Below are 16,587 nucleotides of genomic sequence, written 5' to 3' on the forward strand. Positions count from 1 at the left end.
AAGAAGTAAAAAAAGGATTATCAACAAAGCAAACATGTGATTCACTATCAAGGTGGAGATTATTGAATGGTGATAGAAAAATCATTTTTTTGGATGATTTTATCTTTTACCATTTGTTTGGGGGCTTTTTTGTCCCTACAATTAGGGGGCTTGTATAAAAGCCAAAACAAAGGTTTTTTTTGTGACACATGATTTTTCTTGAATTCCTCTCTCTCTCTCTAAAAGGGGCTAGGACTTCTATTGGGTTATGTTGAGAAAGGAAAGGAGAGGAAGAAGGTTTTTCTTGTCTTATTTTGGGAGAAATGGTATGAGCTTGTGTTGCTCATGTTCTTAGGTCATTAGAAGTGAAGTGGGGTAAATCGTGTTCTTTTGAATGATCACAAAGAAGGTATTTTTGGTGATGTCTTTTGTTATCAATTTTCTCCTTTTGAGGTAATATTGTATCCCCTTGTAAATTAATCTTTTTGATAGTGGAATACTTGCCTGTGAACATAGTTCGACGGGGTGAACCATGTTAAATTGGTGTTGTGGACTGTCTCTAATTTTCTCTCATGACTATGTTTTCCATCTTTAATTTATTTTCTTAAATTGTTGCACATGAACTTTGAGCTTATTATTCGATTATCTTTTTTACATATTTGGTATTAAATGTGTGATATTCGGTAATCGACAAAATTGAGATTTCGAGTATTCGGATCTTCAACAATCCTTTGCACTTTGGGTATACAAATATGGTAATCCCCAATAACATTGGGCACATAATCAATGTGTACATCATCAACATGTGTGCATAAATAGAAAAAATCTTCAATGAAATTTTAATACAATTGAGTTGCATCTAAATAACCATAACAAATCTGTAGTTCAATTTCAGAAGAGAATGCTTATAGTAAGTGGTCGAATGTCCAATAAATTTACTTATCATTTGCCATGGACTATTATCCAAGAAATTCATAGTAGGTAGCAGGTACGTAACACAATCTATAGATTGCTTTCAGGTGTAGTAATCAAACTAACAAGGTCCACATGTTGAGAGAGATCAATAACATATTTACCATTTTTCATAGAGAATTTAAAGCCCCATAAGGCAAATAAACTCAAACAGTTTCTCCTCATTAATTATTTCATAACTAGGTGTACAATTCTTAGCCACCAATTAAAACATGAACTTGCAAAGGGAAAATTATTTCAATCCCAAAAGAGAAAAGGGAAAATGCATGTCTTTTGGTAATACATTTGCGAGAAATCACGATCAAACTTTAAAGCATATGAGATTTCTTAATCAAACATAAATAATATCCAAACATTTGCGGCTAAACCTTAAAGGAATTTAAGAAATATACAAAAACCGATTTTCATCAAGACTTCAATGAATCATAGACCACCTAAAATTACCCAACCTCTTCACTACTCTATCCGATGGAAAAGAATAAAAAATTTTGGGAAAATGTAAGTCTTTTGGTAATACATTTGCGAGAAATCACGATTAAACTTTAAAGCATATGAGATTTCTTAATCAAACACAAATAATATCCAAATATTTGCAACTAAACCTTAAAGGAATTTAAGAAATTTACAAAAACCGATTTTCATGGACTTCAATGAATCACAAACCACCTAAAATATACCCAACCTCTTCACTACTCTATCAGATGGAAAAGAACAAAAAAAAATATAAAATCCACCAAAGACACTACATCCACATACATACACAATTTCTTACACCTAAATTCATTCAAGCATATGAATTATGAAAATATTGATGGATGTCTAGTTCTAAACAACCTTAAATACTAAGCAAAAAAACAAAAAAAAAGGAAAAATAATAAACTAAAAAATTATCACTAGAATTGTCAATTTACCCTTAATTAATCAGTGCAAGTAACCTACCAATCAATCAAAAGACACATTTCTTATTTTCTTAAAAAAAACAAAAAATCATTGAAATAACCTACCGACCAATGAAAAGACACATGATACCTCACTAAACGGGTATTTTTGCTACTATTGCATACGTAACAACTAGGTAAATGTGAACGGAAAGATAGCTTCTTCTTTTTTTTTTATAAAAAATGTGAATGAAATATTGTCATCCATTATCCCCACCTTCTTCACACCGTCTTAGATTCTCTCCTAAAACAATGGTACTTTGACTCTTATAAAGATTAGCTCTAAGTAAAGAGTGTGAAAGGAAAATATATATTGTATATCTAATTAATATAGATAGTGTATATTGTAATACTTATAATTTATATATCTGAAATCTTTGAAAAAGCAGTTTATCATATGCGGAGGTACATTTTTTATCAGAGGATAATTACACCCAAAATCCATTGGAGGGATACACAGAACTACACCTTTTTAAGGTTTTCAAATTTTGATTTAATAAAAAGGAATATATAGAAGCCATAGTTTCACATTGGAACATCATTTTCGAGGGCTTGTATTCTCTACTCCAACTAGACAAAGTTATCAAATTTAGTCCTTAATATTGTTATGTAGAGATAGAGATAGTCGAGAAGATAAAGATAGTTGATGATAGTTTTAAATTTTAAGTTATCTTGTATTTGATGTAGATATCTCTCTTGATAAGACTAGATTAGTTTATTATTATCAATAACTGATTAGCTCTATATGTATAAGAGCCTCTGTATATTCTTGACGATTAATTAATAGACAATGATTTTCCTAGAGGATTCAGAGGTTTAACATGGTATCAGAGCCACTCCTGATCGTATGGCCATGTGGTTTTTTTTTTTCTGCACGCACCTCTGCCTCTCTCTAATCACACACCTCTACCTCTCAACAGGGAAGAACCAGTAAAGATTTGCAAGCAAGGGGTGAGAAAACCCCTTGGATTTTTGTTTTTGTTGCGTGCTTTGATTTGGGCTCTTGAAGCGTTGATTTGGACTCTTGAAGTTCTTGAAATACCTACCAAGTTAGAGAGAGAAAGGCTCCTTGCATCTTTGTGCAGCATCTTGAGCAGTAAGTATGGCAGCATGAGGGGACGATTCATCCCTATCAGCCTTAACCTTCATCCCACCTGTCATTCGAACGAGTGTCTCTCCCAAATAAATCAATGACATGCACGAATGTGTCATTGAATGGGGCACATACATGAGCCACCCCAAAGACATGTTTACCTTCTCAAATAGTTGGTAGGTTCCCTGGTTTTCTTTCTTCTGGACATCGTTGATTTGCAGGCAAATGAACTAAAGATTAGGGTTTTGTAGGCTGCCTTTGGTATTAGTGAAGTAGGCTACGGACTAGGTCGAGGCCAAGATTATCTATTTGCGTTTTTTTTTTAAACAAAAGGGAGGTGGTCCATAGGGATCATATTATATCAAAACTCTTTGTTATGTTCATGAATTATTTACTAGATCCAAATTCTTGATCACATCTGTGAGTTCTGATACAACTTACACATGGCTTCTGAAAAAGGAGATGTATTGGTTATAAAACTTGATGGGAAAAATTATCCCGATTGGCGGTTCCATTTTCAATTTTTTGTTGAAGCGAAAGGTTTGTGGAGATATGTTGATGGCATTGAACCTGAATTGGCTACACCCAATACTAAAGATACCCAACAATGGAAGATCGACAATGCAAAAATTATCTCATGGATTCTCGGCTCTGTAGATTTGGATATTGGCAGGCCAATGAGAGGGCTTCCATACTACGAAAGAAATGTGGGAATATTTGGAAAAGGTTTATCAGCAATCAAATCTTACAAGACGCTTCCAAATCGAGTATGATATGTTTTCTTATAGCCAAGGGGAAATAACCATTCAAGAATATTATGCTGGTTTCATGAACTTGTGGACAAAATATGAGTATGTAAACTTGAAGGCTATCACTAGTGCTTGTTGCATTCAGAGCTTAATGGAGGTAAATGGTAACAGGAAGGTGACGCAGCTTTTGATGAAGTTGTGCCCAGACTATGAGATTATTCGAGCCAATATTTTGCATCACGAAAACATAGCAAATATAGATGCTATTCTAGGTGAATTAGTTCGTGAGGAAACAAGAATCACAACCTAAGCCACCATTGAGGGAAAGAAGGATATATAGTCTGTACTTGTAGCTCAACGGGCTAGAGGAACACCATCACAAAAAGATCCATATTTGTCGCAATGTTATGAGTGTAAAGAATATGGTCATATAGCATCTCAATGTAAGAAGAAAAAAATTTGTACTTATTGTAAACGTTTTGGGCATATTATCACAGAATATTGAAATCCTTCTTGACGAGGCAATCGGGCATTTGATACACGAAGACCTTTGTACAGGGCATACCAAGCTGCTAATGATGCTTCCAAGGGACTAAAGGTAGAGACCCCTCCATCCAGCACTATTCATGACCCAAATATGACAATGTCCTTGACATCAGATGATATTCGACTGTTAGTATAAAACTGTGTATCTACGGCTATCTCTTCTGCTTTCTCGGCTATGGGCTTATCTGGTATGAATTCTCCCCTTTCCCCTAGTGTGAATCCCCTCAAGTGCCTCTAATCACATGACTGGAGTACACACAAGTCCAGCATCTTTAGTTTGTTGATTCTCACCGCTAATGGGGAGAAACTGAATATTATTGATACTGATAATCTTTCACTTTCTATCTCTCGTGGTATACTTTTTCATTTACGTAATGCCCTCTTCGTTCATACATTAACTGCTAATCTAATATCTGTCGGCCAACTAGTTGATGATGGCTACAATGTTCAATTTTCTTGTGATAGTTGTCTAATACAGAACCAACGCACTGAGAGAGTAATAGGGAAGGGGCGTAGAATTGGTCGAAATCAAAACATGTTGCTTCTTTCTTTTCTCCATCGCATTTTGATTTTTCTGATTCCAATAAATAATGGCATATGTGGCATCGGAGACTTGGTCATCCGAATGCAAATAAATTAGATAATTTGTTTCATTCTGGTTCATTGCCTAATAAAACACTTGATTTGAATTTTATCAATAAATCTTATATTAGTTGTTCATTGAATAAAAGCATCAGTTTGCCTTTTCCGACTCGAGTAGACAAAACAACTGCACATTTCCATATCATTCATAGTGATGCATGAGGTCATGCTCCAACTTTATCTAGAATGGGATATAAGTATTTTGTTTTGTTCGTTGATGATTGTACACCATATACCTGGATATACTTTATACATCATAAATCAGAAGTGTTCTCCCATTTTAAAACATTTTTATCCATGATTGCAATTCAATTTAATACCAAAGTAAAAATCTTGCGGTTAGACTCCGGGGGGGAATATTTATCAAATGATTTTCAAGATTTTTTGAAAATACAAGGTATTCAATCACAAAAAATTTGTCCATATACTCCACAACAGAATGGCATAGTTGAAAGGAAAAAACGCTATATCTTAGAAGTTGTGAGGACCCTTATGCCTGACTCACGTATTCCTCATAGTTTTTGGATCAAAGCTGCATCAACAACTGTTTATCTCATAATCGCCTCCCATCTTTGGTTTTGCATAAACAATCTCCATATTATTGATTATTTCATGTTCATCCTGATTGTTCTCTCTTGCATGTTTTTTGGTGTGTATCCTTAACATGAACGAACAAAATTTTTTATTTAAGCAGTCACTTATATTTTTGTGGATTATTGTCCCAACCAAAAGGGGATTCTATGTTATAATTCAACAGTTCGTCGTATACGTATTTCTCGCAATGTTGTCTTTTTGTAAAGCATCTATTATTACTCTTTAATTGCAAAATCATCAGGGTCATCTGCTCTTTGCTTTCTAGATTTCTCCATTGATAAACCATCATACCTTTTAGTGCCTCAACAACAAGGTCAACAACACCAATCCACGCACACTCCATCTCACTAACCAGAGCACGGTCAAACCTCCACCCTACTTGTAAGTGATTCATTTCTTACTCATATTGATAGCTCTACTCAGTTACGACGTTCTTCACATGTACCTCACCCACCTAATCGATATGATTTCTTCCTTGATGATTTTGACTTTTTACTACAGCCTAGAGCGTTGTTTACCGCTTTTGATACGATTGAGGTTCCTTCTAAAGACCTAGATCTCTGTTTACTCCCTAAATCATTATTTGCCCCTTTAGAGTAGGTGAATATTCCTCCCTCATTCCAGCAAGCCTGGACTATGCCTTTTTGGAAAGAGGCAATGGATGTAGAAATCAGTGCCTTGTTGGAAAATGATACTTAGGATCTTATTCCGTGTCCTCCCTACACATCTATTATTAGCAGTAAATGGGTCTTTTCTGTATAGCTTAAATCTAATGGAACGATCAAGCGATATAAAGCACGATTAGTTGCTCAAGGTTACAAGCATGCGTATGGCATAGACTATGATGAAATGTTTGCTCATATTATTAAAATGACTACTGTACGAACCGTAATTGCCCTCTCCATTATTCGTCAGTGAACTATATCTCAAATGGATGTGAAAAATGCATTTCTCCATGGACATTTGAAAGAGATAGTATAAGTGTGTCCTCCTCCTGGTTATTACAATGATAAATCTATGGTATGTCATTTGTATGGTTTAAAACAAGCTCCAAGAGCTTGGTTTGAATGATTTTGACAGGTCGTTCTGCATGCTGGGTTGAAACAAAGTCTCATGACTATTCGCTATTTACTCATCATTGTTCTTCAGGAATAACAATTCTTCTGCTATATATTAATGATATTCTCATCACAGGAGACAACCTGGATAATATCAGACACTTGAAAGAGCTTCTCAGTCAATCATTCAAAATGAAAGATTTGGGTCCGTTAACTTATTTTCTTGGGCTAGAGACTCATTATTCCCCTAATGAATACATAGTTAACTAGAAGAAGTACACAAAAGACTTGATCAAACGTGCCAACTTATCTGATGAGAAACGAGTGGATACACCAATGGAGGTGAATGTAAAATATAAAAAGGATGGTGGCGATAAACTTTCGGATCCTACTCTGTATAGACAACTGGTTGGGAGTCTACTTTATCTCACTATGACTCGTCAAGATATTTCTCATGCAGTTCAGGTCGTTAGCCTATTTGTTGTTGATCATCATCGCATCCACCTCTTTGTTGTCTATCGTATTATTCTAACTCTTCTCTTCAGTTACGAGCCTACACTAATGCGGGTTAGGCAGGATGCCTGATACTAGACGTTCAACCACTGGGTGGTGTATTTTTCTTAGAGATTCTCTCATATCATGAAAATATAATAAACAATAAACTGTGTCTAAATCTTCTTCAGAAGCCGAATACCGAGCAATGTCCTCAACTTGCAGTAAAATTACTTGGTTGAAAAGCCTTTTACAGGACCTTAATATTTTTCATTGAACTCCTACACCATTGTATGCTAATAATATGAGCGCCATACGTATTGCATCAAATCTAGTGTTTTATGACCGCACAAAACATATAGAAGTTGGTTGTCATTTTATTTGTGATAAATTTCTGGCTGGAGAAGTTACACTCCCATATATTACCTCCCAACAACAACTTGCAGATATCTTTACCAAGGCAATGACTCGTACTCGTCATGACTATCTCGTTGACAAACTGCTCATGTTCACCCAACCTCAGTTTGAGGGGGAGTGTAGAGATAGAGATAGTCGAGGAGATAGAGATAGTTGATGATAGTTTTTAATTTTAAGTTATCTTGTATTTGATGTAGATATCTCTCTTGATAAGATTACATTAGTTCATTATTATCAATAACTTATTAGCCCTATATGTATAGGGGACTCTATATATTTTTGATGATTAATTCATAGACAATGATTTTCTTGGAGCATTTAGAAGTTTAAAAAATTGTGATCCAAGTCTTGTTGACACTATTTGGTTGCTTTTTACAATCAAGTTTGACTTATGTGCATCAAGAAATTAAGTAATATGGTTGGTCAATACAGTTAATATCTTTTCAAAATTATCACAAAATAATAAGACAACTTCTGCAATAAAACCAGAATTGCTTGCATCTTGTAACAATTGTCATCTTGTAACAATTGTCATCTTGTAACAACTGTGAAGTTAGTGAAATTGTTCATCCAAACATTCCTCATTATAGATTTGTTCAAGCTGCTGTTTCAAAATTGGAGTGTCCACGACTTAGAAGAAACGAGAGAAATATTCCTTTGCTTAGAAGCCCTCGACTGAAATTCTAAACCATCACTCACTCAAAAAATTTGCTAAATATAAACAGATATGCTAATTTGTTAAATATAAACAGACATGTTAATTCTTGCTGGTTTTTTCCAAGATGAGAACTTACGGTGTTGAAGGCTTCTAACTAAAAGAAAAAAAAAAAAGTACAAATAATCAGATTTTCAATTTATTTGGAGAGAAAACTCCAGTGCTAGTCATTCATAGTAAAGATAGAGAGGGAATCGTTCGTAATAAAGAGAAAGGAAGAACAAATAATTAGATTTTCAATTTATTTCAAGAGAGAACTCCATGGCTAGAGTCATTCATAGTAAAGAGAGAGAAGGCATTTTTGTTTTATGTGGAACTCCAATAAATAAATAAATATATATATATATATATATATATATATATATATATATATATATATATATATATATATATATATATATATATATATATATATATATATATATATATATATATATATATATATATATATATATATATATATATATATATTGGGTGGTCAAAAAATAGCATACCCATAGAATGAGTATAGCGGAGATGAGGATGTTAAGAATGATGCGTAGCAAGATAAAGAAAAGATAGAATTTAAAATAAATACATTAAAAAAAAATTAGGTGTGAAGACAATAAGTAATAAGATGAGCTAGAGTAGACTTAAGTGGGTTGGCCACGTGTGGTGCAGACCTAATACAACACATGTTAGGAAGTGCGAGTTAATTCAAGTGGAAGGCTAGAAAAAGGAAAAGGGTAGGCTCTAAATGACATATTTGGTGAGAAAAGATATGGGGACTTATGACTTCATTGAGAGTATGACCTTTAATAGAGCAGAATGCTGGACTAGGATTCGTGTAGTCGATCTCAATTAGTTTGGAAAAAGCTTTTATGATGATGACAAAAGTAGCATAGCCCACCCCAATCTACATCACGATAGAAGGTTCAAAAAGTCAATAAGAATTTGAAATAATTTAAAATTATAGATAAATGATAAATGATAAAATCGAAACATTTCATATAAGTTTCTTAACAAAAATAAATGGAATGCCTTTCAAACTAATCTTTATAGTTTAGAGTTGCTTTTTACATATCTACAACTTTTCCACATTAACAAAAAAGATAAATCTGAAAATATATTTTTAGTAAATCTTTAGAACATAAACACACACATACATATTTGATCCGAATAGAATATTATAAATAATACGATATAATATAATATAATATAATATTATAATATGAAATATAATATACTATAATAAAATCATATATTATAATATAAAAATATTATATTATAATATATATATATATATATATATATATATATATATATATATATATATATATATATATATATATATACACACATGAAAATGCTGGGATTAGCCCACTAGCTCATATGAACATATGCGTTCATATGAGCCCAACAATCTGGGCCGATCTAACGGTCACGACTTCATTTCGTATTTTAATTTTAATTTTTTTTATAAATCCAAATAATTTCAATTTTTAAGCGTGTATTCTTACAAAATAGGAGAATCTAATAAAAATATCAAAAAATTAATTTACAAGAAATAAATTGACCAAAATACACATTGTCGGACCCCATTAAACTGAAAAACATGTCGGACCATGTCCATTCTCTGCCGGACCGCATTGTGTTTAGGAAAAATGTGCTAAACCGCTTGTTCAATTAGCCGAACTACACCTTTTTTCATAAACAAAAGTGTTGGAGCGTGTGTCTATTCTGTCGGAGCGCATTTTTGTTTAGAAACATTAGTGTTGGACCGCTTGTTCAATTTGTTAGTCCACTGCTTTGACCAGAACAAAAGTGCCAAATAGCATGTCTATTCTACCGGATCGCAGTTTTGACCTGAACAAAAAATGTTGGATTGCTTGTTTTGACTGATGTACCGTAGTTTTGAAGAAAAACGAGGGAAAGAAGAGAGAAAGGCATCGGTAAAAGTGTTATGGTAGTTTAGTTTTTTTTTTTTTTTTGTTTTAGTTTTTGGAGTTGGGGTGTATTTGCCAAGAAAGGATGTTTTGGGGAAAAAAAAAGAGAGAAAAAATTAGGTTGGGGGTAAGTTACATAGAAAGTGTATACTTAAGGTTTTTTGTTACTTTCCCTTTAACTTTCCCAATGACAAACAAGTAAAAATACTAACACAATAATTTATCAACCAGGGTCCCCAACTTTTAGGCTACCAGTTTTCATGACCCAAACTCTAAGAAAATTAGTAACAGAGAGATTCCCAGAGAAGTTGCCGAGAAAGTTATCAAACGCACCCTTATAGATGATTGTTGGGCTGAGAAAGAACACGATTCCAAGGTATGCAATAATATCTTCATCTTCTTTTATTTTGTATTGGAAGTGTTTAAACAAAACAATACACAAAAAAACGCAGGCAAAGACATCCTTAACTTACCTAAAACAAATATTACAATAAAGAGGGAAAAAAATAGGAGATCCAAATAACATTATATTAAAATAAAATGGAAGAGAACATACTTATATATAAAAGATAAAAAAAAAAAGTGATTGCATTCCATAGGAAGAGAGAAAAAAAAAAAAAATGTGATCATCATAGAGTGAGAAAGAAAGAGAAGTACATTACGTCATTTAAATACCACTCTAAAGCTCCTCCTCTCTCATTTAAATACCACTCTAAAGCTCCTCTTCTCTCTATCGATTGTGGCTGGGCAGCCTCGTATCCGTTCGCCACTGTTTTTAAAATGCATTTATCTCTTCCGATCAAGCGTGAATGACGGGTGCATAGGAGAGACACAATCGTAGAGAGAAGAGGAATGCATGAGATCGAGAGAAAGGCATAATTGTATAATTCTATAACGCAGATGGAACAGTTAGAATCACTTCGAGTGCATTATTGATGAGAAAGCAATAATAGAAACAGGTATATCATCTTTTACTTTCTTCCATTTTAATTAATTTTCTTTATTTTGTCTAATCTTCCTTCATTTATTTTTCCACGAATTCATTGATTATTGGTAAGGGCTTTTCTCTTCTATGCACAGCCTATGCTCTTGTTTCAACTGGGTCATCCAAATTAGGTTACCGATATGTTAACATAGGTAATATAGCTTAATTCATTTTCAACCTAATTTTTGTATTTGAAAATATATATTGAATTGTACGTCTTATTCTATTTGTTTTTATCTTAATTTTTTATAGATAATGGTTGGGCTGAGAAAGAACAAGATTATAAGGTATACAATAATATCCCCATCTTCTTTTATTTTGAATATTATTTAAAAAAAATTCAAAAAAATACAAACAGCATTAAATTCAAAAAAATATTAGAGTAAAGATGAAAAAAAAAAAATTAAAAATAGAAGACAACATATAGAAAAAAAGAAAAACTTAATTGCATTCGATAGAAAGGGTGAGAGAAAAAAGCATAATCGTACTCGCAATCATCATTGAGAGTGAGAGAAAAAAGTGTGATCATAATCGCAGTCATTTGTGAGAGTGAGAGAATGAGAAAAAAGAAAAAGAAAAAAAAAAAAAATACATCATAACTACATCATTTAAATACCACTCTCTACTATATTTCTTCTCTATGTAGAAACTCTTCTAGAAACTTTACCCTTTCATAGATTAAAATTGCGATTATGCCTGGGCTCCTATCGATTAGAGGCGATTCTCACAATAGATTGATCGTGACCGTTATTGTTGGGCAACCTCCTATCGATTAGTAGCCATTCTTATAATAGATTGATCTCTTTCCATAAATAGTAAATGAGACCTGCATGAGGAGAGAAACAGTGGAAGAGATTGTTCTCTTTCCATAAATAGTAAATGAGAACTGCATGAGGAGAGAAACAGTGGAAGCCGGGGAATAAGATGGAGATTGTCTCTGGGAGAGATGGCTGAGTGGTTGATAGCTCCGGTCTTGAAAACCGGTATAGTTCCGAACAAAGAACTATCGAGGGTTCGAATCCCTCTCTCCTTTTGTTCATTGAATATTTCTTTATTGGTTTTTGGTTTGGGTTGGGCCAGTAAGTGGAAGAGAGAAGACTGCATGAGAAAGACATGACTGTCTAATTCTATAACGCAGATAGAGCAAATTTTTTACTTTCTTCTATTTTTAATTAATTATCTTTAACTCATTTAATCTTCTTTCATTTGTTTTTCCATAAATCAATTAATTATTGGTAAAGAAACAAAATTTGAAGGGCTTTTCTTTTCTATATGTAGCCGATGCTTTGTTTCAACTGGTTTTCCAAAATTGGATGCCGTTATGTTAATATAGGTAATTTAACTTAATTCTTACTTTTGTATTTGAAAAGATATATTGAATACATCTTATTCTATTTTGTTTTTATTCTAATCATTTATAGATATTTGTTGGGCTGAAAAAGAACCCGATTTCAAGGTACGCAATAATATCTCAATCTTATTTTATTTTGTATATTGTTCAAAGTGTTTAAACAAAAAAAATGCAAGCAAAGACATCCTTAACTTCACAAGAACTCAAAACAATATTAGAGAAAAGATGAATAAAAAACACAACACATATGAACAACACTATATCAAAACAAAATGGAAGAAAATAAGCTAATAACATTTGAGACTTTTGAAAATGTTGTAATTGGTAAACTCTTTTATGGGTTCTTACTTATTAATGATTCCGATGGATCAAAACACCCCACATCGTTTCTCTCTCTAAAATTTGTTTTCCCAAGTTCTAGTTGAATGAGAGAATGTGAAGTACCCTAACTACTACTCTCTCGTCCCATGATCACCGGACCATAGCAATGAAATGCAATGAGAAGGCACAATCCTATAATCCCTTTCTCTCTCTTCCCCAGGATCCCCGGACCATACCAATGAAATGCAATGAGAAGGCACAATCCTATAATCCCTATCTCTCTCTACAATGGATTAAATACAAGAATCTCCCTGAACCACGGATCATACTCGATATAAAATAAAATATGGCAAAAATCAAAACCGTAACAAAAATAATAAATTCTAAAATCAAGCAATGAAGCCATGAACAAATAAATACCATTAAATTTAAAATTCGATTGCTGTCAAGAAAATCAAGCGCCATGCTCATTTTCAAACTAACAAATATATCATGTGATCTCTCTCTCCCTAAAATTGCAAAAACTATATTTTTTTTAATGGTGCACCAGACAAACTCTCTTAAAATACATACTTAAGAGTAATGGCCCTCCCATATCATGAGTGCAGGACTTCAAAAGATTACCATTAAATTTTGTACAAATCTCTAAAAAAAGTTATGATATGGGTGTAAGGCTTGATTTGTTCATAGATATGTGCCAAATTTAATGGTGATCCTTTGAGGTCCTACACACATAGATGTGAGAGGGTCTCACAAAATCATTACTCAATATTTAAAATCTACAAAAATTATAACTTTTTTGAATGGTGCACCAAGAAAAATACATCGTTCGTTCCTAACCACTATGAATAATTCTTAAAGCCAATAAAACTTCTCTCTAAATTTAGATCAACAAACATAAATAGTTCAAAGAAACACAGAAACCAAACAAATAACCATAAATAGTTTCTAAATTTTTCTAAATATTCTAAAAAACAAACAAAAATTTACTTCTCTATATTAGTAATTACACCAACAAACACAAATAATTCACAAAAAAAAAATGAGAGAGGAAAGAAAATCATAACTCATGGACGCAATTCTGCTATCGGATCTGCAATTGCGAGAACCCAATCATAATCGTAGGTCGTGGCTATCGCAAAATTTTTATAAATAATCTAAAAAACAAACAAAATTTACTTCTCTATATTTGTAATTTACACCAACAAACACAAATAATCCAAAAAAAAAAATGAGAGAGGAAAGAAAATCATAACTCATGGACGCAATCTTGCTACCGGATCTGCAAATCCGAGAAACCAATCATGATATGACAATAGGTTGTGACTATCGCATGGGTAGAAATATCTGACCAGTGAAACATTGTATCGTTTTCGTGTACATCCCACTTTTTCTCTACTAAATTCTCTTACTTAAACCTTTCCGATTTTCTTGTCGGTTTTAATGGTTTTGTATCGGTTGTATCGTTTTCGTGTCCATCCCCATTTTTCCTCTAGTAAATTCTCTTACTTATGTGTTTGATTTTCTTAACGGATTCAATGGTTTTGTATCAGTGTCCATCCGCACTTTCCTTCTGCTAAAGTCTGTTATCACATCAATCTTTTCGATTTTTTTTATCGGTTTCAATGGTTTTCGATGTCTTTAACGGCTTTCGATTTTTTCATCGGTTTCAATGGTTTTGATGTACTTATCGGCTCGAATGGTAAGCATAGTCTTAAACTAACTCAAACCATGCTCGATTCGAACTCTTAATCTTAGTCGAACCACTTGGATGTAAATTAGCTTGACGCACTTTAAAGAAGCTAAAAAAGAAAATGGCTATGTTTGAAAAGAGTGAAAGCAAGAATGGTTGGAGAGAATGAGAAGATAGAAAATAAAATAGCTATGATTTAGTTCTTGTGACCATTAAGGGGCTTTTTCCGGATGCTTTCCTAGGTCATAATAGTATACAGTAGATTGGAGATAAGGTGTAATTTTTTTATTAATAGGAAAGAGAGTAATATGACGTGAAGTGCAATGTTTTTATTAATAGGAAAGAAACTAATATAACCTTATACGAGGCGTCCTTATATTACATTAGGAATTGTGGATTCAACAAATACTACATATTCAATAAGTTTATATTTAAGGGAAATTGATCTTGTGATACCCTCTCACACCCATGTATATAAGACTCTAAAGGATCACCATTAAATTTGATACAAATCTTTATAAAAGTTAAATCTCACATTATTTATACCAAATTTAATGGTAATCCTTAGGGATCCTATACATATGAATGTGAAAACGTCTCATAGGATCATTACTCTATATTTAATTAAAAAACTAACTTTAATTAGTCAAACTCTTTGCATAATTAGGTTTGCTTGAGACTTCTATTTGTGAATTCTATCTCAGCGCAAACATCTATTACCTTCAATATAGATTTCTATCTCAAGGGCAAACATCTTATACCTTCAATATAGATTTAGCAAAAAGGGGCTTTTTTTTGTGCTATCAGTGCATCTCTCTTTCAGACCATTCCTAACCTTGGATGGTGCATATTTGTCGGATATGTGTGATACTATAGTTCAACCACCAACGATGGAGTTTTTTTCTGTCTTAATTACCCAAAAAAACATGTGTTATATTGTATATACATTAAACAAAAATTTATAAAGAGCCGAGGCTCTAAACAATCAAATTGAAGCCCACCTCAAAAATTTCACTAGAAGAGGTTGTTTTGATGCCCAAATATCCTAAAATTGATCATCTCAACATCAAGATGTATGGACGTGAAAAACAAATTGCTCTTGTAATGCATTTTTGGGGTGTCAATTTTCAAGATTTCCAAGTTTTCATAAATTAGCTCGATTTACATTATTTTTGAAGCTCTAAATTTTATAATTAAAGATGAAAATATCTTTTAAGGCTATGACAAAGATTTTTAGTATTGAAACCATATTTTTCGACACTATTTGAAGATGCGTTGTAGAAAAATACACAATAGACATTGGAAGGACTTTTAATGTCTTGATCGTTGTACTATGCTCAAGCCGAGAAGTTAAAATCAAAATAACTTTTAGCAATATTTGATTTAAATGAAAGGAAATAAATTATTTTTACAATATTACTTGTTATTTAATATTTTTAGTTTTTTTATTTAATATTTTAATCTTCAATGAAATACAAAAAGTACTAAATACGCACAATGACTAATAAAGATTTCCAATAATCCTTCAAAACAGGCTAATTTAATTAGTTGGATTTTCAAAGGCTACTTCAATTAAAGTGTCTGAAATAAAATTTCTAAAACATGAATATTAAGAGATGAAAAATATGATTACATACTTAAGCAAGATCAAAATAATATATATATATATATATATATATATATATATATATATATATATATATATATATATATATATATATATATATATATATATATATATATATTACACAACAAGATAGTAATAATAGATTAATGAAAAAGGGAACTTGAATATATTTACCTCTTCAATCTCTTCTGATGTCCCAATATATTTTTTCATCGAATGTATACTAACCAACTTCTCCCAACTTTTAATTTTTCAATTTATTCTCAAAATTTTGATGTTTTCATAGAGACACTTGAAAGGATTTTATAGCACCAAAAAAAGAAAAGAAAAAAAGACTGACCACAAGCGAAGCATGTTATTCCAAATTCTTATCATGTTGAAAGGATGTCATTCGAAGCATGGTATTCCAAAGTCTTATAATATTGAACAAGAGTCGAAGCATGCAAAATACTAGCAAGCTAGGGGTAAGCATATATTGTAGAAAATTATG

The 16,587-nt window shown here is 32.4% G+C and overlaps 1 long non-coding RNA gene across 1 annotated transcript; it reads right to left on the reverse strand.

Moving 5' to 3' along the window:
* Window positions 1-13,175: 13,175 nt before the first annotated feature.
* LOC110008449 (uncharacterized) lies at window positions 13,176-16,375 on the reverse strand. The gene is made up of 2 exons (XR_002283360.2): window positions 16,272-16,375; window positions 13,176-15,377 (listed from the first exon to the last, which is right to left on the reverse strand). It is a non-coding gene; the product is annotated as an uncharacterized LOC110008449 (long non-coding RNA).
* Window positions 16,376-16,587: the final 212 nt, after the last annotated feature.

This window comes from Amborella trichopoda, chromosome 2, assembly GCF_054954075.1.
Source record: "Amborella trichopoda isolate Santa Cruz 75 chromosome 2, AtrichopodaSantaCruz75HAP2 v2.0, whole genome shotgun sequence".
NCBI lineage: Eukaryota > Viridiplantae > Streptophyta > Magnoliopsida > Amborellales > Amborellaceae > Amborella > Amborella trichopoda.